Source organism: Chiloscyllium plagiosum, chromosome 37 (genome assembly GCF_004010195.1).
Source record: "Chiloscyllium plagiosum isolate BGI_BamShark_2017 chromosome 37, ASM401019v2, whole genome shotgun sequence".
Classification (NCBI taxonomy): Eukaryota; Metazoa; Chordata; class Chondrichthyes; order Orectolobiformes; family Hemiscylliidae; genus Chiloscyllium; species Chiloscyllium plagiosum.
In genome coordinates, this window is record NC_057746.1 from 3,479,082 (window position 1) to 3,502,492 (window position 23,411).

The 23,411-nt window shown below is 43.6% G+C and overlaps 1 protein-coding gene and 1 pseudogene across 1 annotated transcript in view; both read left to right on the plus strand.

Annotated features, from left to right (window-relative positions):
• The window catches only part of LOC122541204, a 134,360-nt pseudogene extending 125,533 nt beyond the window's left edge, over positions 1-8,827 (plus strand).
• LOC122541621 (zinc finger protein 239-like) overlaps positions 1-23,411 on the plus strand; it is a 182,746-nt gene that overhangs the window by 21,260 nt on the left and 138,075 nt on the right. The gene's annotated exons all lie outside the window — the stretch shown is intronic.

Genomic DNA, 23,411 nt, shown 5'->3' on the forward strand with positions numbered 1-23,411 from the left:
GGATATGGAAGATATAGACTGTAGGGAAATAGATGGTGACATCTTGCAAAATGTCAATATTACAGAAGAGGAAGTGCTGGATGTCTTGAAATGGGTAAAGATGGATAAATCCACAGGACCTGATCAGGTGTACCCTAGAACTCTGTGGGAAGCTAGGGAAGTGATTGCTGGGCCTCTTGCTGAGATATTTGTATCATCGATAGTCACAGGTGAGGTGCCGGAAGACTGGAGGTTGGCAAATTGGTGCCACTGTTTAAGAAAGGCGGTAAAGACAAGCCAGGCAACTATAGACTGGTGAGCCTGACCTCGGTAGTGAGCAATTTGTTGCAGGGAATCCTGAGGGACAGGATGTACATGTATTTGGAAAGGCAAGGACTGGTTAATGATAGTCAACATGGCTTTGAGTGTGGGAAATCATGTCTCACAAACTTTATTGAGTTTTTTGAAGAAGTATAGAGGACTCATGAGGGCAGAGCAGTAGATGTGATCTGTATGGACTTCAGTAAGGCGTTCGACAAGGTTCCCCTGGGAGACTGATTAGCAAGGTTAGATCTCATGGAATACAGGGAGAACTAGCCATTTGGATACAGAACTGGCTCAAAGGTAGAAGACAGAGGGTGGTCGTGGAGTGTTGTTTTTCAGACTGGATGCCTGTGACCAGCGGAGTGCCACAAAGATCGGTGCTGGGCCCTCTACTTTTTGTCATTTACATAAATGATTTGGATGCGAGCATAAGAGGTCCAGTTAGTAAGTTCGCAGATGACACCAAAATTGGAGGTATAGTGGACAGCGAAGAGGGTTACCTCAGATTACAACAGGATCTTGACCAGATGGGCCAATGGGCTGAGAAGTGGCAGATGGAGTTTAATTGAGATAAATGCTAGGTGCTGCATTTTGGGAAAGCAAATCTTAGCAGGACTTATACACTTAATGGTAAGGTCCTAGGGAGTGTTGCTGAACAAAGAGACCTTGGAGTGCAGGTTCATAGGTCGTTGAAAGTGGAGTTGCAGGTAGATAGGATAGTGAAGAAGGCATTTGGTATGCTTTCCTTTATTGGTCAGAGTATTGAGTATAGGAGTTGGGAGGTCATGTTGCAGCTCTACAGGATATTGGTTAGGCCACTGTTGGAATATTGTGTACAATCCTGGTCTCCTTCCTATCGGAAAGATGTTGTGAAACTTGAAAGGGTTCAGAAAAGATTTACAAGGATGTTGCCAGGGTTGGAGGATTTGAGCTATAGGGAGAGGCTGAACAGGCAGGGGCTGTTTACCCTGTCGGAGGCTGAGGGGTGACCTTACAGAGGTTTACAAAATTATGAGGGGCATGGATAGGATAAATCGGCAAAGTCATTTCCCTGGGGTCGGGGAGTCCAGAACTAGAGGGCATAGGGTGAGAGGGGAAAGATATAAAAGAGACCGAAGGGGCAACTTTCTCATGCAGAAGTTGGTACGTGTATAGAATGGGCAGCCAGAGGAAGTGGTGGAGGCTGGTACAATTGCAACATTTGAGAGGCATTTGGATGGGTATACGAATAAGAAGTGTTTGGAGGGATATGGGTCGGGTGCTGGCAGGTGGGACTAGATTGGGTTGGGATATCTGGTCGACATGGATGGGTTGGACCGAAGGGTCTGTTTACATGCTGTACATCTGTATGACTCTATGTGGACGTTATTGTGAATGCACCAGCCGTCTGGGTGGATATGTGGTCCATCATGGTGCCAAGGCGAGTTGAAATTACACCGGCAAAGCTTTTGTAATCTGTGCTGAGGAGGGAGACAGGACACCAATTCTTTAACAAACAGAGATCCCTCTTAGAGTCATAGAGGTGGGGGAATTCAGAACGACAGGGCATACGTTTAGGGTGAGAGGGGAAAGATAAATGATAACTAAGGGGCAACATTTTCACACAGAGGGTGGTGCGAGTATGGAATGAGCTGCCAGAGGAACTGGTGGAGGCTGGTACAATTACAGTATTTAAAAGACATCTGGATGGGTATGTGAACAAGAAGGATTTATAGAATATAGAACATTACATCGCAGTACAGTCCCCTTGGCCCTTAATGTTGTGCCAACCTGTGGAGCCAATCTGAAGCCCACCTAACCTACACTATTTCATTTTCATCCATGTATCTATCCAATGACCATTTAAATGCCCTTAGAGTTAGCGAGTCTACTACTTTTGCAGGCAGTGCATTCCACACCCCTACTACAGGGCCTACTTTATATCTGAGATGGATAATATTTTGTGAAGCAAAGTTTTGAAAGGAGATTGGCTAGGGCAGATTAGTGGAGTTAGGCAACAGATCAGCCATGATTTCATTGAATGGAGGAACATGCGAGAGAGGCTGAATGACCCATTACTGTTCGTATGTTCCTATAAATATGTAGGGAGAAATTAAACAAGGTCTGACTATCACTAATTATCCATACCCACCCTCTTTATTCATACCAACCTCTCTCCCTCAACAGCTCCTCTCCCACCATTGGATCAATAGGTCAAAAATCTGTCCAAATGTCCAGCATTTTATTTTGTCAGAGTTGGTCATACTGGACTCAGTCTCCAAACCACAATCACACCCCAACTAAAGAGTCACTTTACTAGGCATAATGTGACTCTCTGAGCAATGCATTGTTCCTGGAGGACAAACATTTGCCACTCTTTAAAAAAGGAAGGAGGGAGAAAATGGGGAATTATAGGTTGGTTAACCTGATATCGGTGGTGCGGAAAATGCTGAAGTAAATTATTAATAACTGAGTATTTGGAAAGTGATGACAGAATCAGTTCTAGTAAGCGTGGATTCACTAAAGGGAAAGCATGCTTGACAAATCTTCTGGAATGTTTTGAGGATGTGACCAGTAGAGTGGAACGAGGGTGAACCAGTGGATGTTGTGTATCTGGACTTACAAAAGGCTTTTGACAAGGCTCCACTCAAGAGACTAGGAAGCAAAGTTAAAGCTCATGGTATTGAAGTTGAGAGTGTGGTGCTAGAAAAGCACTGCAGGTTAAGCAGCATCCGAGGAGCAGAAGAATCGACATTTCAGTAATGAAGGGCTTTTGCCCGAAATGTCAATTCTCCTGGTCCTTGGATACTGTCAGACCTGCTGTGCTTTTCCAGCACTACACTCTCGACTCTGATCTCCAGCATCTGCAGTTCTCACTTTCTCCTCATGGTATTGGATGTTATGGATAGAGAACTGGTTGGCAGAAAGGAAGCGGAGAGTTGAATAAATGGATCCTTTTCAGAGTGACAGGCAGTGACGAGTGGGGTACCACTGGCTCCACTGATGGGATCCCAGCTGTTGACACAATACATGAACAATTTGGTTGAAGGAAGTGAATGTCATAACTCCAAATTTGCAGATGACACTAAGCTGGGTGGCAGTGTGTGCTGTGTGGAGGATGCTAAGAGGCTGCAGAGTGACTTGGCCATTGGCTGAGTGGGCAAATATAGTGTACTTGTCAAATGCAATATAATGTGGATAAATATAAGGTTATCGAACTTGGTTGCAAAAACAGGAAGGCAAGTTATTATCTGAATGACGGCAGTTTAGGAAAACGTGACGTGCAACAAGATCTGGTTGTCATGGTAGAAGAGTTGATGAAGGTTGGCATGCAGGTGCAGCAAACAGTGAGGAAACATGCTGGTAATGGATTTGAGTAAGGATATTTATACCTTGAGTATTGTGTGCAGTTTTGGTCACCTAGACTGAGGAAGGACATTTTTGCTATTGGGGGAGTTCAGTGAAGGTTTACCAGACTGATTCCTGGAATGGCAGGACTAACATAGGAGGAAAGACTGAATCAGCTGTCTTATACTCGCTGGAATTTAGAAGAATGGGGGGGATCTCATAGAAACATATAAAATTCTGATGAGGCTGGACAGGCTGGATGTGGGAAGAACATTCCCGATGTTGGGTAAGTCCAGAACTAGGGATGACAGTCTTAAGAATCGGGGTAAGCCATTCAGGACTGAGATGAGGAAGAATTTCTTGACTCAGTTGTGAACCTGTGGAATTCTCTCCCACAGGAAGCTGTTGGGGCCAGTTCATTCGATATATTCAAGAGGGAGCTGGACATGTCCTGCAGCTAAAGGGATCAAGGGGTATGGAAGAATGGGACACTGAGATTACATTATTAGCCATGATAATATTGAATGGTGGTGCAGGCTCGAAGGGCCAAGTACCCTACTTCTACACCTATTTTCTATGTTTATAAGTCAGAGTCAATCCTTGAGGAACACTGCTCGTCGAACATTGGCTCAATCTCCTCTCCCAGTTACTTCGCTGCTCCTTTGTCCCCACTCCTGTGTACTCACCCTCCTGTGTTCTCAGTACTTTGTGCTAATCCAACCAGTGCATGTCATCTCTGCCTTGTATGCTGTGGGGGTCTTCCTCGTCTGATCTGTTGTCAAACATATCAAGGGTACACATCCCACACTGATATTCACAGTTTGAAAGTCTCTGAGGATGAAGAATACTCTTTCCACACAAGAAATCTCTGTCAGACATTTACCAGAGGAACTGTGACAGCAGCTGCAATAAGTGAGGTTTTATTCAGATGGGATAGTGACATGTTTGAATCCTGATCTGCAAGTCACCTCCATTTCCCAGTCAGTTTCCCAAGTTTCAGGAAATTCATGTTGCTCCAGAAATATTTGGATTGACTGTGAGAGACGTCAATCAGAGAGCCCACCCACTCTGCCCATTGTCTCCTCTTCCTCTTCCAGAGCTGGTTCACTTCCTATAGGGACTGAAAACCAAATGAGGAGATGGTGAGTGAAGGAGCAGCTTTTATACAAATTGTATCCCATAATATCCACACCAATCTTCAGGCAGTTTGACTATCCTGTGGATAATCAGAAATGTCCCTTATGCTGTGTGAGAAGATCCAGCTGAGAGAGCTGTTTACTCGGTGCTGAACTGTTTGACTGGAGCTGTGTTAGATATTGAGTGTGCTAATTGGAAGCATTTCCCTCTGATTTCCAGGCTGAGTTTTGTTGATGGTTCATTTCTGTATATGAGCAGGTGAGGTGTAATTATCTGGGCAGTGCAGAGTTCTGATGATCTTTACTGATTTCCGATTGTTGAGTCCTGTGTGTTGGTAGCTTGTTATTATTCTGTGGAATGGTAATTAGTGAATTATTTGTTGACAGTAATGAGGAGAGAATGGATAGAGTGGTAGACTCTTTGTTTGATGTCTGTCACAGTCAATCCAAATATGTTTGGAATGAAATAAGTTTCCTGAAAGTGACCGGTGAAGTGGAGGTGACTGAGCAGCAGACCAAATGGGTATTTAAACTTTGTCACTGTCCCCATAATGAATTGGAAGTATTGATCAAATCTTCCGAAGTGCAGAGAATATAACCCAAGTTTGTTTGATCTCTCCTCATCATGTAACCATTACAGTCCAAGGATCAAACCAGTAAATTTACACTGCACTCCCTCCAAGGGTAATATCTCCTCCTGGAACTATTCCTGGTTTTCCAGGTATGATGAAACCAAAGCTTCGTGCATCCGAAACATGATTTCTACCCCTTTGTGTACTTGGGGTAGAAATCATGTTTTGGAGGCACGAAGCTTTGGTTTCACCACACCTGGAAAACTAGAGGAAGTGGTGGAGGCTAGTACAATTGCAACATTTAAAAGGCTTTTGGATAGGTATATGAATAGGAAGGGTTTGGAGGGATTTGGGCCAGGTACTGGCAGATGGGACTAGACTGAGTTGGGATATCGATCGGCAGGGATGAGTTGGACCAAAGGGTCTGTTTCCGTTCTGTACATCTCTATGACTCTATGTTATTTTAATGATGTCTTAACTCTCTTTCAACACCCTTTGTGCAATGGAATACTTTGAATGTGCCTGGATGAGCACAGCTCCAACAATACTGAGAAAACTCAAGACTGTCCAGGTCTAAGAAGTCCATTTGATCGCCATCCCATCCAGCATCTTGAACTTTCAGTCTTTTCAACACTGCCACTTTCTGGCAACAGTGTGTACCATCTTAAAGATGCACTGCAATAACTCAGCAACTCACATTTGAAAGTATCTTCCAAACCTGTGACCTCCAACACTTAGAAGGACAAGGAACAGCAATGGGTAGATTGGTATGTGTAGTTGATGCCAAAATTACAACAGCCATGATTTTATTGAATGGCGGAGTAAGTTGAGGGACTGAATTGCCTCCTCTTGTTCTTATTTTGTGTTCAACACCACCACTTGCCAATTCCCCTCCGAACCACACAGCAGTCTATCTCGGAACTGTATCACCACTGCTTCATTGTGGCCAGTTCAAAATCCATTACAAACAGTGCTGTGGAGATCCCTACACCACCATGGACAGAGGTGGTTCATAAAAGCAGCCTAGCACCTCCTATTCCAAGCAATTAGGGATGGGAACAAATGCTCATCTCGTCAGTAACACTCACATCCTGTGAAGATATGAATAAAAAAAATCTGAGGAGTCAGCCCCTGAGCAAAAGAAAGAGGATGCTGGAGGAAATCATGTCTCATTTTCCTGTTTTACAGAAAAATTGTACCATACTGCACCAGAGAGAATAGACAATGCAGATACATCCCGACCATCACCCAAGGAACAACTGCACAACTGTGGGAAGACATCCAATTCCTTCACAGCATTGTTCAACACAGAGAAGGTTGGGCAGTGAAACCATCATCTGGAAATCAGTCAGGTCAGGGGAGCTTTAACATATCATCAGATCTGAAACTGGTCAGTGGTCTGGAGCCTTCCACCAGAACCAACCTTTCTCAAGGTTCGGTTGTGGGTGATCGGTTAGGATGAGACTGGGAAGAAGTGTGAGTGGTTCCAAATGTGGTGAGAGCTTCAATCACTCATCGAGCCTCATGAATTACTAGCTGCTTTCTCCAGGTGAGAGACTTTTCAAGTGTTAGGTTTGTGAAGGGGGCTCCTCAGGCCCATACAATCCCTTGACACAAGGGTGTATCTGTTGCACAGTTGTTAACACAAGAACAGGAAGATGGAAGAGAAACCATTCAAGTGTGAGGTTTGCGGTAAAGCTTTTACAACTTCTACAATTCTTCTGAGACACCAGAGTACTCACACTGGGGAGAAACCATTCACATGTGAGGTCTGTGACAAAGCATTCTCACAGTTAGGAAACCTGCTTAGACACCAGCGGATTCACAGAGGTGAGAAACTGTTTGGCTGTGAAGTGTGCAACCAATCGTTCTTTGATTCATCAAACCTTCAAGCACACCAACGCATTCACACAGGGGAGAGACCATTCACATGTGAGGTCTGTGACGTATCATTTGCACAGTCATCAACCCTTCGTAGACACCAACGGATTCATACGGGGGAGAGACCATTTGTGTGCAAAGTGTGTGATAAATCATTCTTACAGTCATCGAATCTCCACAGACACCAATACAGTCATACAGGGGAGAAGCCATTTAAGTGTGAGGTGTGTGAGAAAACCTTTCTGACATCTACGACACTGCTGAGACACCAGAGGATTCACACAGGGGAGAAGCCCTTCAGGTGTGATTTGTGTGAGGCAGCTTTCTACAGATCATCCAATCTCCTGTCACACCAGAAGATTCACACAGGGGAAAAGCCATTTGTATGTGATGTGTGTGACAAGTCATTCTTGTCATCATCACATCTCCGCACACATCTGTACCTTCACACAGGAGAAAAACCATTTGCATGTGATGTTTGTGACAAATCGTTCCTGGAATCCTCGACCCTACGCAGACATAAACGCATTCACACAGGAGAGAAACCATTCACATGTCAGATGTGTAACAAATCCTTCTCACAGTTAGGAAATCTCTACACGCATCAACGTATCCACACAGGTGAGAAACCATTCACATGCGAGGTTTGTGACAAATCCTTTTTGGGATCATCAGCCCTCCGCAGACACCAAATTATCCACACAGGGGAGAAAGCATTTAAGTGTGAGGTCTGCAGCAAATCATTCTCGCAGTCATCGACCCTCCGCAGACACCAGCGCATTCACAGGGAGGAAACTGCTCATGTGTGAGCTGTGTGAGAAATTGTTCTCCGGTTTATCAAAGCTCCTGCTGCATCAGAGGACCCACATGGTGGATTCAATCTTCAAGTATGAACTTTGTAATCAAGATATATGTAATAAAGTCTTGGCACAACTGTTGGACCTCCTGGAATATGAACCTGCCCATATTTTAGCCCAACTTGTGCTCAGAGTATGAATCTGTACCCAGTCTCACTGTGGAGGATGTTCAGTGGGACTGGGACACAGAACAAGAAGTAGCTTTCACTACCATCAAACAACTAGTGATGACATCACCAGTGCTGAGGGATTATGATGTAACAATGGAGTGACCCTGCAGTGTGATGTCAGTGAAACAGGACTTGGAATAACCCCCAGGCAGTGAGGATAAATCTGTTGTGTTTGTATCCAGAGCACTATTAGACACTGAGCGAAACTGTACAGATTGAGAAAGAGAACCTGGCTATTATCTTTGCATGTGAGGATTTCATTGCATGGGAGAGCGAAAGTGATGGTGGAGTCTGACTACAACCAAATCAACTGATTTTTCTCAAATTACTTCTCTTTGTTCCAAAGTTTCTGCAAGAAACATAACTTCACTTCCAAGTGATATCTCTGGAAATTAAGTACAAGCAAGGGAAGCAGATGTACATCACAAATGTGCTGTTGAGAACCATATTGTCTTTGATAAAACTTGATACTGGTACAGAAATCTTCTAGATTCAACCAGAAGCAACAGCACGATATGCACTGCAAATCAGCAGGAGAAAGTGAGGGCTGCAGATGCTGGAGATCAGAGCTGAAAATGTGTTGCTGGAAAAGCGCAGCAGGTCAGGCAGCATCCAAGGAACGGGAGAATCGACGTTATGCCCGAAATGTCGATTCTCCTAATCCTTGGATGCTGCCTGACCTGCTGCGCTTTTCCAGCAACACATTTTCAGCACTGCAAATCAGCAACAAAGCAGAGAGAAGAATCTAACAGACAAAGTGTCTTACTAAGATCAAGCAAACTACTCAATGAAATGCACCTCTTCAAATGTTACAGGCAGCAGGCGACAACACAAAGTGGCCGAGCAAAGGCTGATAGCCTCAACCAGGACCTTGGGTTCATATCATATCACACACACACACACACACACACACCTGCAGACCCATGAACTCACGCAGCCCCTCTCTCGTACACAATCTCTCTCTCATACGCTCACACATACACTCACACACGCAACCTCTCATAGACTTATACCCCTTTACACTCACAGTTACACACATAAACATACTCACAGTCTCTCACAGACACTCATACCTGCACCGCACATGCACACCCACATACATACACACACACACACATTAGTTTGTGGGGTGAATTTGTACTTGCAGAATTATATTTTATTTTGCTCAAAAACTACATGAATCCATGTAAGATTCTGTAAATCCCTTTTTTAGATTAGAATCAGTCTGAACATTGGGGCACACAGACAGCCTCACACCTTTAATGCATTATTGGGGCAAACATGGCACCTATTGTTAAAGTTCCCTTGAGAATGTAACTTTAAGAAAATTCTGGGATTTACATATGAAAAAACTGAAACCAACATGCCCATTCTAAAAGATGAGAGACTTAACAAACAATCCAGGTCTTTTTCAATATATAATTTCAGGTACATCACACTGTAAACTTTTGCTATAAATTCTGTGTCCTACGGTCTTATACTCCACAACTACCTGATGAAGGAGCAGCGCTCCAAAAGCCAGTGCTTCCAAATAAACCTGTTGGACTATAACCTGGTGTTGCGTGATTTTTAACAATGTTACAGTAAGTTATGATGAAAAGATAGCCTGAAACCATTAAGGACACCCCTGTGACTGTAAGAGAGTACTGAGCAAACAGAGATGAAGTGATCATCCAATCTGGCATCTTTTACAAAGGGAACAGGCTCATTATCTCTAAAAAGATGAAAAAAAGGATTGTTGAAACACACCTGATACAAACTATCAAGGAATCGAGTGCAGTCTGAGGAAGGTCAGAGAAGTGCTTTACTGGTCAAACATGAGCAATGAGGTGAAGGACCACATCAGCCAGTGCAGTGCTTGAACATCAAGGTAAACAAGATAAAGAGCTGCTCATGACTTGTGACATCCCAGACAACCCATGGATGAAGCTTGGAGTCGAGCTGTTCACTCTCACTGGAACTGATTATTTCATCACAGTTGACTACTTTGGGACAGCAGGGAGTGACAGCAGCTGACATCAAGGACTCCCAATGAGATTGTAGAATTTCTGAAAGCACACTTCAGTCGACATGACATTCTTGACATTGTGATCAGTGACAAAGATCTCAATTCAGACACTTCCTGAATGATGGGAAAATTCAGCACCACACACCATCTCCTCACAACCCCAGTTAAATGGAAATGTGATGGTAAAATTTGCCAAAGTTGTCATTGAAAAATTAATCAACAGACCTGGTACTCATATGTAGGAGGCAAACTTAGAGGGAATAACATAGCTACTAAAAACAGGGGAAGTTGTATAGTCCAGAGACTGATGTCATATGGCACCCAGGCAACTGTTCCAATTGTTAAAATATTATTGAGACTTGAAGTACCATTAAAAATGTGACAAAATTGAATGAATAATAAAAAGCTATATCTCACTTCCATAAACCTAAAAATCGTTGCAAGGGCTCAGAATTAGGAAACTATTCAAAGTGCAAACATTCAACTTAGTCATCAGAAATTAGTTCACTTGGAAACTTGAGTCTGTGTCGAAAAGTTGTCACTTCAATCATGCATTCTGAAAGTGAACTGAGGAAGCTGCTCCTTAACAGCCCACAGCTGATGAGGTCAACTCGATTTCACTAACCAAGTCCAGTCCAGTTACAACACTGATATCTACCCAACAACGTAGAAAATTGCCCAGGTATGTCCTGAACGTAAAAAGCAAACAAATCCAACCCAGCCAGTTACCACCCCATCAGTCTACTCTTGCTCATCAGTAAAGTAGTGAAAGGTGTCATCAACAGTGCTTTCAAGCAGCACCTGCTCAACAATACCTACTCAGTGAAGCCCAGTTCGGATTCCGCCAGAGCTGCTCATCTCCTGACCTCAATACAGCCTTGGTTCAAAATTGGAACCAGCAGAAACCAGGATGAATGTATAACAACTACATATATAACATCAGAAGATCTGAATGCTTTAAAAATGTGTGTCGCGCTGCATGGTAGCTGACAAAATTGAAACCAAAAAAGATTTGAAACAGCGAAGAGTTGTTTTGTTCATATATGATCATTTTCTTCATGGACTATGTGTATGAAGTAACTTGCAAATGATAGTGCATGCAAACTTTTTTTGATGAAACAGGAACATTAGGAAACATAAGTTTTAACACTATGGCTTTCCATATTCATGTGACTTTGATTTAATCATAGGTAAATAAAGGTTTGTTGGCAAGAATGATTTTACACACAGTGTGGGGCATTGTCTAAAGTTACCAGTGAAATGATGGTGACTTTGCGATCAGGTGGCATATCAACTTGACATTATCCCACCTGAATAAAACTATTTATTGTAGCTGCTGTTTCTGTTCCCGGGTGAATGTTGCTCAGAGATTTCTAGTGTGGGAATTCTTCATCCTCGGAGGCATTAAAACTGACAACATCAGTGTAGCTTTGAATTGTTTGTCAGTAGATCAGAAGAGGAAAACCCATATCATCCAAGTCAATCATGATATGCACAAGTGGGATAAGCACAGAAGACTGAAAGGCAGAGGGAGAACTGAGAACAGAGCAGGAGTAGAAATTGAGCCATTGTTTGGGAGTGACTCTGGGTCTCAGGGAATGATCCTATGCTGTGAGTGAGCGAAAACCAGATATGGCAGTGACTTTGGGAAGTACTCCAGTCTCGAGGTGGGTCTTGTGCTTGCAAAGTGTCTGTGACTTGAAGAGTATCTCTGTGCTTGGAAGTGATTGTGATTTGTTGACTTCAGGCTGACCAGCGCTGAGGAATGAAAATGAAAAGCAGCTCAACTCTGAAGTGCAGGTGGTGCCAGTTAGTGTTAGCAAAAATGGGGAGAGTTAACCGACAAAAGAGAAAACCAACTCCAGTCTAGTTTCTGATGAAGAATCATCTCAAGCTGAAAGTGAACTTGTTTTTTTCCACAGATGTTGCCTGACTTGCAGAGAATTTCCAGCATTGTTTTCATTTTAAATTTTAAAGCACAGAGACAGACCATTTGGTCCAACTGCTGTCTTTTGATGGAAGGCTTCACATGAGCTTTCTCCCTGCCTATTTTATCTCACTCTGTTCAGCGGATCCCTCTATTCCGTTCTCATGGAATGTACCCTGCTTCCTAACAAATGCATATAAACTATTTCCTCAACCATTCCTTCTGGCTGCAAGTTCTATATCCTCATCATCAGTTTAAAGACATTTATTACCTAAGCCTTCTATTTTCTGGGAGAAGTGTGCTGGACTGTTTAGTCTTTCCTGAAGTTAAAATCTCTCAATTCTCAATCTCATCCTTATCAATTTTTTTTGCATCTTCTCCAGTTCTTTGGTGTCCTTTTCAACTGCACAGCACTTTGGGTGGCTGAACTAAGGTTCTGTACAAATTCAACATAACTTCCCTGTTTTTCAATGGTCCTCTGCTAATAGTAGCCTGCATGTTATTTCTGTTAGACTGTCTATTGTAGGTAATAAGGGAACCAACAAGAGGATAAAATGTATTTGACCTCATCCTCACCAATCTACAGATGCATCTGTCCATGACAGACTACCTCCTGCACTCTCTTTGCGGAAATGAAGTCGTACTTCACAGTGAGGATACCTTACACTATGTTGTGTGACATTATCACAGTGCTAAATGAGACAGACTTTGAACAGGTCTAGCAACTCAGGCCTGGGCATATGGGTTGGGTGCTGGCAGATGGGACTAAATTGGGCTGGGACATCTGGTCAGCATGGTTGGGTGGAACGAAGGGTCTGTTTCCATGCTGTAAATCTCTATGACTCTATGAAACATTGAGGACTAACAGCAGCATCACAGTCATTCTCCAGCATAATCTGTAACATCATGGCCCAGCATATTCTCCATTCTCCTGTTACCATCTAGCTAGGAAATCAACCCTGGTTCAATGAAGAATGCAGGAAGACATAGCAAGAGCAGCAGACATACTTCAAAATGAGGTGTCCCCCTAGTGAAGCTACAAAACAGGACGAATTATGCACCAAACAGCCAATCACATATGGAGCTAAGTGATCTCACAACAAATGGATCAGATATAATCTTTGCAGTCCTGCTACATCCAGTCGTGAATGATGGTGGACAATTAAACAACTCAGTGGAGGAGGAAACTCCACAAATATCCCCAACCTTAATGACAGGGGAGAATTGCATATCAGTGTAAAAGGTAAGGCTGAAACATTCACAACAATCTTCAGCCAGAGATGCCTAGTGAACGATCCATCTCGGTCTCAAAAAGTGTTCCCCAGCCTCACAGGTAGCAGTCTTCAGCTAACTTGATTTGCTTCATGTGATAGCAAGATAGGGATAAAGACACTGAATACTGCAAAGTATTTGGGCCCTGGCAAAATTGTGGCAAACGTACTCAAGACTTGTGCTCTAGAACTAGCCAAACTACCCAACAATGTAGAAAATTGACCGGGTATATCCACAAAAAGCAGGACAAATCCAACCCAGCCAATTACCAACCCGTCAGTCTATACTCGATCATCAGTAAAGTGATCATCAGTAAAGTGATGTAAAGTGACACTTGCTCAATAGTAATCCAGTTTGTGTTCCTTCAGTGCCAGTCAGCTTCTCACCTCATTACAAACATGGACAAAAGAGCTGAGATCCAGAGGTGAGAGTGATTGCCCTCAACATCACAGCACATTTGACCAAGTGTGACATTGAGGAGGCCTAACAAAACTGCAATCAATGGGAAACAAAAATAGAGATTGCTGGAAAAGCTGAACAGGTCTGGCAGCATTTGTGGAGAGAAATCAGAGTTAACATTTCAGGTCGAGTGACCCTTCCTTAAAATCAGTGCAATCAATGGTAATCGGGAAAGACTGTCTGCTGGTTTGTGTCCGACCTGAAATATTGGAAGATGATTGTGATTGTTGGAGGTCAATCATCTTAGCTTCAGAACAGCTCTGCGGACAGTTCCTTAGGGAGTATCGTAGACCCAAGCATCTTCAGGTTCTTCATCAATGAGCTCCATCATAAGTTCAAAGGTAGGGATAGTCGTTGATGATTGCACAATGTTCAGCACCATTCACAACTCCTCAGATACTGAAGCAATACAAATTCAATATCTGGACAACATCCAATGAAAAGTAGCAAGAAACAATTTACCCAGTACCCCCTGATATTCAAAGTCATTACCATCACCAAATCCATCATTTTCTTGGGATACCTATGACCAGAAACTGAACTAGACCAGTCATATATATGATGTTGAGGTGCCAGTGTTGGAATGGGGTGGAAAAAGTTTGAAATTACACACCAGGTTTATTTGGAAGTACTAGCTTTTGGAGTTACCTGATGAAGGACCAGTGATCCAAAAGCTAGTACTTCCAAATAAACCTGTTGGACTATATCTGGTGTTGTGTGACTTTTAGTTCTATATATGCGATGTTACAGGAGTAGGTCAAGAGACGAGGATTACTGCAGCAAGTAACTCACTTCATGACTTGCCAAAGACTGTCCATCATCTTATTCATGGCTACAAGCTGTTCAAATAACATCACATTCGTCGGAGCAGAAATTGAATCTCCAAATCCTGAGGGCAGTCGTGAGGCAACCCCTCCAGGGAAACAATGGGGGAAGTGCTAGGGGAAGCTCATTTTTCACTTGGGAATGATGCAAGCCTTTGAGCTTCAATAATGCACCCTGTTAGCAGCTATTGATTCTCCAAGGTTGACCATTGCCCATTCCTTTTCCTGGCCAACTGTTACTCTCTTTGTTTGGATGGGGGCAATTGGCTGGATGCGGAAGAGGCTGTGAATCCTGTTCACGCCGCCAGGGACGCACCTCCAATTGTAAAACTCACCGTGTGACAGCTGCTCGAGCTCGCGCGTTCTAAGATTCGAACTCCCGAACGCTAGCTCCCAACCGACATTGAAAGGAGTCAGAACTACAACTCCCGCCAGGCACTGCGGACCGGCTCTTTAATGTTTCCACACTAACGTCGATCACCGCGCAAGCGTGGACCCTATAGCAGCATGGGTAATGTAGTTCGAAGCGGGATTGTGAGGGGGTTGGATGAATTGAGCTGAGTCCCTGTGGATGTTTTAAATAACCTCAGTGAAGGGGGGAGCATTCAGGACTTGGGGCTGCAAGTCAGTCATGTTTGAGGAGATTGCTTGTTCCTCCTTCCATCAAACACAGGAAGGCAAAATGTCTTCAACATTTTCTCACCAAATGTGAGTTTTTGCTGTAAAGTCTGAGATATATCTGGAGATGTTGGGGTTTCACAAGATCTTGGGACGAACAGATAAATGTTAACATTTCTATTTCTATGAGGGATGTGAGTGTTCTTAGGTTATTTTAACACCAATTAAAACAAATCTTTAACGCAAACAATCAAGGGCTATTGGGATTGATGGTGTTAGAAACAAAATTCAATAAAATTTGGACGAGACCACCAAAACTGGAAACAAGACTGCAAGTACGGGCTGCAATTGCACAAGACAGTTGAGCAAATTAGAACTTAGGTTAGTGTACAGTTATACCCTTTGAGCTGAGTGAGGTCGTCTCTCCAGACTCCTAATTTTTTTTTTATTTTTATTTCAAAATATACTTTATTCATAGAAATAAATCTTTGGTACTTGTACAATTTGTCATGTCGTTCATAGATATATACATTGCATGTCTTAAAGAACAGATTGAATTACTCGAATTTACAGTTATCCTATTTACAGTTCCCTTTATTAACCATCCAGTCTCTTATTATTTAGCTGTGGCTTCAGTGGAACCCACCTACTGAATGGGTGCCCTGTTATACGATAGCAAAGGAAACTTCTTTAACCCCCAGTTTATGGGGTTACCATTGTCCATTTGACTGTCCTGTCTCTGGGGTAGCTGTCTGCATCCCCATGGTGAGCACGAACTGCTGGACCTTCGCTGGGCTGAGGTAGCTATCCAGCTCCTCACTGGGGTCATTTACCCGCTCCGGTGTCGTTGAGCCAAGGCAAGGGTCCGCACCATCCAGTTCTGTGTCTGACAATGGGACTGTCAGAGGATCACAGCTCTCAGTTACCTGTAGTTGTGGGACAGTGGGTACCCCCTGGTTCTCACTGAGTGGAGGGTGGACTTGGGGGGGTCCGTTGTTTCCTGGTTGGGAGGAAATGCACTCCTCTTTATCTACGGCGCTCTGTCTCTTCTTCTGGTGATGATGACGTTCTTTGCGCCCGTCTTCCCCATCCGAAGAGCTGGCCGTCCCTCCCTTGTGCAGCTGTCTTTTTCCCTTTTGCTGGGAGGCTTTGGGGGCCTGGCTGGATTTTCTCTTCCTGTTTTTAACAGGTATCCACTCCTCTGCCTGCTCGATTACCTCCTCCTCCATTGCTTCCATCTGCCCAGCTAGAGCTAGGATCAGCTGCTGTATCTCTCCGCTGGCTGCCGCCTCCTCTACTCCAGCCTGTTCTTCTTTCTGGGTGCCACCAGACTCTGTTTCCCTGCTGTCTGGGTGGACGTTACTGGTCTTTGGGGGTCCACGGCTCGCATTGCCATCTCCAGCCATCTGTGCGTAAGTGGGGACCCCCCGTCTTGGGCAGGTCTTGTACATGTGGCCCGCCTCTCCGCACAGGTTGCAGCTCTTTTCTTCCTGACAGTCCTTAGTCAGGTGACCCTCCTGTTTGCAGTTCCTGCAGATGGTCACTTTGCAATCCGCCAGCACATGTCCGACTACCCGCAGACTCGGCACACTTTTGGCTGCCCTGCATATGTCAGATAGCCTCTGCTCCCTCCAATTGCGAAGCTCGAGGGTGGGTGGAGAATGTTCCCATTGTCATCGACCCTCAGAGTTACCCTGATCTGCTGCTTACTGGTCCAGATCCCAAAGGGGTCGATCACATCGGTGGCTTCTCCCTCAACTTGGACGTACCTTCCGAGGAAGGTCAGGACATCAGCCGCTGGAACATAGGGGGTTGTACATATGGATTGTAACAACCCGACTCCTCTGTGCAGGAAGCACACACAATGGGGTTGCCGACAAGATGGAGAACAACGGCTCCCCTTCCTTTTCCTTGAAGACCTTCAGGAGCTGTTCGCACTGCTTCACATTTCTGAAGGTCACATCAAAGTAGCCTGCCCCAGGGAAATCCTGCAGGCAGTACACGTCCGCTGCAGCGAACCCACAGCATCCCAGCAATACCTTCTTAATAAACAGGATGCGATCCACCGGTGTACGACCCTCTACCTTCTTCACAGTCACCCAGACTGTGTTTCGAACTCTCTGCCCAGGGCTGCGGACAGCTGATGAGGTCATAGCTCTGAGATTGGCTGGTCCTCCTTAGATATCGTGGTATCTCCCCTGCCCGACTCCTAATTACCCAATCTCTCTTACTGTGCCAGACAACTGCCCAGCTGTCTCCACCCTTATTACTTCCCCATTCCCCAGGTTGGCAACCTTCCTTTCTGTAAGTGCTGACACATACATTTATTTTGTCGACAATACATGGAGATCTGGTTCAACATTTTGTATCAATTCTGCTGGTACATTCCATCCTCGGACATTTCATTAACTTGTATCATTTTGAAAAGCTCAAGCATTTCGGTTATCTCAGCTTTTTGCTGAAAGCATAATTTTACAAAAAGAACTTTTTGTTATAGTAATTACACACCAAAGTTAGTATTTAATTAACCAAAATTATACACTGAAAAGTCCCTAAATACCTGCAGGGTTAATAGTTCTCTTGCTATACCCCTTTTCTGTTTGCTTTTTCTATATCTGCAAAAACAACACTTTACCCATTTCTAACAATGGGAAAGTAGAGCACAAACAAATCAGTAGGCTTAGGCTGAATGGTCTGTTCTTGCTGATATTTTACATTTGTATACAACGTTTTAACACTGATTACAGGAACTTATGTTTCATTCATACATGCCAGCATTTATTGCGAATCCTTCATTGCCCAGAGGGCAGTTAAGAATCAACCATATTGCTGTGAGTCTGGAGTCACATGTTGGCCAGACCAGGTAAGGATGGCAGATTTGATTCCCTGAGGAGCAGTAGTGAACCAGATGGGTTTTATTCCTGACAATTGACAATGGTTTCTTGAGCATTATTAGACTCTTTATTGAATTCAAATTCCACCATCTGCTATGCCAGGTCCCTGAAACATTACTTGGGTCTCTGGATTATTAGTCTAGTGATAATGCCACTAAGCGAGATAAAGCATATTTGGAGTCATTAAACCCGATTTAAAACATGTTTATGAGGAAGGATTTGAAATTTTGGATTGTTTTGTGTGAAACCTGCTCTAATGGTCATTGTGGAAGTTGTGGGCAAAGGTTTTGTAGAGACATTACTCAACCCCTATTGTCCCACCATATAAATTACATCCCCGTGTTAGTGGCATGTTAAAAACCAACAATCTGTTGATGAGGTTTTATGGACAATATGTCCTTTTGACTTTCTCGGTAATTTCAGCAGCAAGTCGAGGTGTTTGAGCTGATTGGTTTGGTCTCCAAGTACAGAACATGACAGGAAGGAGTGCACCACAATCCTGGATTTTATATTTCGGGCATGTGGAGGGTACACACACTCTTGCACAGCTCATGGAAAACTATTGATTATTATTCAGATCCTGTTATTTTCAAAGTAGGTAATTATTCTTGTCCTTTGTTTTTAGGCTAATTTCTCAGGATATAGAAATATAGTTTCTCAAATGGTGAGTCTGTTATTTATTAATTCTAAGCCATTTAGTTCCATGAGGGTAATATTTGCTCTTTTTTGAACTGATCTGCACTTTAATCTATGGCCTTATCCATTGGAGACCTTGGCAGATTCTGTTTCACTCCAATAGATCACCTCCTCAGACCCACAAGTGCCAAATATTAACCATGTGATCTTCACAAGTTTCCACTATCTCCTTTTCCCCTGATTCTCTCTCAAACATTTCCCCTTCCCTTACAGTCTGGTTATTTCCTCTGAGCTGATTTCTTGAATTGATTCACTTTGTGCAAGTCAGCGATTTCCTTTGATCTTCCATTACTCTGCCATGTACACAAGAATGCATTCAAACTGATGGCACACAAGCACATCTCCTTGATTGTCCAGTTAGAGTATTCTGACTAAGTAATTTGGGCGGCACGGTGGTTAGCACTGCTCCCTCACAGCATCAGAGACCCGGGTTTAATTCCCATCTCGGGCAACTGTCTGTGTGGAGTTTACACATTCTCCCCGTGTCTGTGTGGGTTTCCTCCAGGTGCTCTGGTTTCTCCCCACAGTCCAAAAGATGTGCAGGTTAGGTGAATTGGCCACGCTAAATTGCCCATAGTGTTAGGTGAAGGGGTAAATGTAGGGGAATGGGTCTGGGTGGGTTGCTCTTCGGAGAGTCAGTGTGGACTTGTTGGGCCGAAGGGCCTGTTTCCACACTGTAAGTAATCTAATCTAATCAATCAGGCAAGACACTGAAAGGTGAACCAGTCAGGTCAATGAAAAGGTGTCCAGTGTCAAGGTGAGTCTGAGAATGAAATGGACTTAATATTTATTACAAAACCAATCATTGACACAGATTGTATGATGATGCCTATCATTGTCACCACATATATACTATTTATATCTTGGCTCTTTGGTTGCCAACGACCATACTTCAGTTAGTTTGAGGAGTTATTTGGTAGTTTATAGCGGAGTATAGACCATGAGTAAGAAGAGGCACTTTTCTTTAGCACAAAGATGTATTTTAGTTCATATCAGTAACTATAACAATTTACATTAATGTTGTGGCATATTAACCCATACTAACAAGAGGTCATGAAGGTACACGTACCTCCATCAGAAGAACTGTACCCAACTCTCACTGCTGCTTGATTCTCCTTCCTGAGTCTGTGTTGTATATCATCTAATCCAGTTCACTAGTGCAAACTTATTGCAATCGCCTTCATATTGTTACATCTTCTTGGAGTAGCGTGCTGGATATCAAGTGCGGGTATTCCAAACAGATATTAAAAATTTTTTAAAGTGCACAGAATTCCCCATCTTTCCCATCTTTTAGACCCATGTTCAGAAAAAGCACAGATCAGATTTCTGTACTTGACAATTGCAAATAAATAAATTCTAATTATGGATAAACAATAATGAGCCATCAACACATAACTATACCAGTTAAAATTCTAACCAGCTTTATAAACTCCCCCTGAACACACTCAGACAGAGATAGCCAAGAAGGAAAAAAAAAATGGATGTTATGCGTGGAGAAAATGATTGATAAGGCAGTTCAATATTTCCTGTTCACAAGGTTTGCTGAGATGGTCGTTTTGGGTTATTGGGATGTGCTGCTCTTTGATTCTGATTCTGCAGATTCTTTGAAGTCATAGAGCCACACAGTCGACCCAACACATTTGCAACAACCATAAAACACATCTCCAAGCTACCCTAATCCTACTTTCCAACAGGAAGTGAACATCCAGGAATATTCAGGATTTAGGAATGACAGACAAAAAGGAAAAGGCATTGCATTACTGGTTCACATTTAAAGTAAAAATAAAGATTTTTCGCTTATCAATCATAGCTTACAACAACTGGAAAGGAGAAATAAACTGATTATCTTCAGATGCTCTTCACTGTTGAGCAAGAATGGCTTCTACACCAGAAGTCCGATAGTTTCTGCCAAAATATTCATCACTCAAAGTTGCTAAGTTACCTGGAAGCCAATCAAATATTTGTTGGCAGCTAGAAGGCCTTTGTCATCACCTTTGACATCATTGGCCTTTGAGGACAGCATGGTGACTCAAAGGTTAGCATTGCAGCCTCATAGCGCCAGGGACCCGAGATTGATTCCTAATTCAGTTGACTGTCTGTGGAGTTTGTACATTCTCCCTGCATCTGCATGGGTTTCCTCTGGGTACTCTGGTTTCCTCCCAAATTCCAAAAGGTGTGTAGGAATGCCATGCTAAGTTGCCCACAGTGTTAGGTGCATTAGTCAGGGGGAAATGAGTCTGGGTGAGTTACTCTCTGGAGGGTCGGTGTGAGCTTGTTGGGCCAAAGGGTCTGCTTCGCACTGTGTGGAATCTAATCAAACTTATGTAAACCAAAACTCAGTTTCTGTACACAATTTGGCTTAGCTCGTCTCCAACTCCACTTCCACTATTACCTCTGTTGTGAAAACAGTACTTACACTGAGTTTCAGTTTACCTAAAGTATTAGAGTCATAGTGATGTACAGCACGGAAACAGACCCTTCGGTCAAATTCGTCCATGCCGACCAGATATCCCAACCCAATCTAGTCCCACCTGCCAGCACCTGGCCCATATCCCTCCAAGCCCTTCCTATTCATATACCCATCCAGATGCCTTTTAAATGTAGCAATTGTACCAGCCTCCACCACTTCCTCTCGTGGCTCATTCCATACACGTACCACCCTCTGAGTGAAAACGTTGCTCCTTTGGTCTCTCCTATATCTTTTCCCTCTCACCCTAAACCTATGCCCTCTAGTTCTGGACTCCCCCACCCCAGGGAAAAGACTTTGTCTAGTTATCCTATCCATGCCCCTCATGATTTTGTAAACCTCCATAAGGTCACCCCTCAGCCTCTGACGCTCCAGGGAAAACAGCCCTAGCCTATTCAACCTCTTCCTATACTCAAATCCTCCAACCCTGGCAACATTCTTGTAAATCTTTTCTGAACCCTTTCAAGTTTCACAACAGCCTTTCGATAGGAAGGAGACCAGAACTGCATGCAGAGGCCTAACCAATGTCATGTAGAGCCACAACATCATCTCCCAACTCCTGTACTCAGTACTGTGACCAACAAAGGAAAGCATACCAAACGCCTTCTTCACTATCCTATCTACCTGCGACTCCACTTTCAAGGTCCTAGGAACCTGCACTCCAAGGTCTCTTTGTTCAGCAGCACTCCCCAGGACCTTACCATTAAGTGTATAAGTCCTGCTAAGATTTTCTTTCCCAAAATGCAGCACTTCACATTTATCTGAATTAAACCCTATCTGCCACTTCTCAGTCCATAGGCCCATCTGGTCAAGATCCTGTTGTAATCTGAGATAACCCTCTTCGCTGTCCACTACACCTCCAATTTTGGTGTCACCTGCAAACTTACTAACTATATCTCTTATGCTCATATTAAAGTCATTTATATAAATGATGAAATGTAGTGGACCCAGCACTGATCCTTGTGGCACTCCACTGGTCACAGGCCTCCAGTCTGAAAAACAACCCTCCACCACCACTCTCTGTCTTCTACCTTTGAGCCAGTTCTGTATCCAAATGGTGAGTTCTTATACTCCATGAGATCTAACCTTGCTAATCAGTCTCCCATGGGAAACCTTGTTGAACACTTACTGAAGTCCATATATATCACATCTACCACTCTGCCTTCATCAATCCTCTTTGTTACTTCTTCAAAAAACTCAATCAAGTTTGTGAGACATAATTTCCCACACATAATGCCGTGTTGATTATCCATAATCAGTCCTTGCCTTTCCAAATACATGTACATCCCGTCCCTCAGGATTCCCTCCAACAACTTGCCCACCACCGATGTCAGACTCACTGGTCTATAGTTCACTGGCTTGTCCTTACCGCCCTTCTTAAACAGTGGCACCGCATTAGCCAACCTCCAGTCTTCTGGCACCGCACCTGTGACTATTGATGATAGAAATCATAGAGTCATAGAGATGTACAACATGGAAACAGACCCTTCGGTCCAACCCGTGCATGCCGACCAGATATCCTTAACCCAATCTAGTCCCAACTGCCAGCACCCGGCCCATATCCCTACAAACTCTTTCTATTCATATACCCATCCAAATGCCTCTTAAATGTTGCAATTGTACCAGCCTCCACCATTTCATCTGGCAGCTCATTCCATACGTATACCACCCTCTATGTGAAAGAGTTGCCCCTTAGGTCTCTTTTATATCTTTCCCTTTTACCCGAAACCTATCCCCTCTAGCTCTGGACTCCCCGACCCCAGGAAAAGACTTTGCCTATTTACCCTATCCATGCCCCTCATAATTTTGTAAACCTCTATGCGGTCACCCCTCAGCCTCCGACGCTCCAGGGAAAACAGCCCCAGCCTGTTCAGCCTCTCCCTAAAGCTCAAATCCTCCAACCCTGGCAACATCTTTGTAAATCTTATCTGAACCCTTTCAAGTTTCACAACATCTTTCTGATAGGAAGGAGACCAGAATTGCATGCAATATTCCAACAG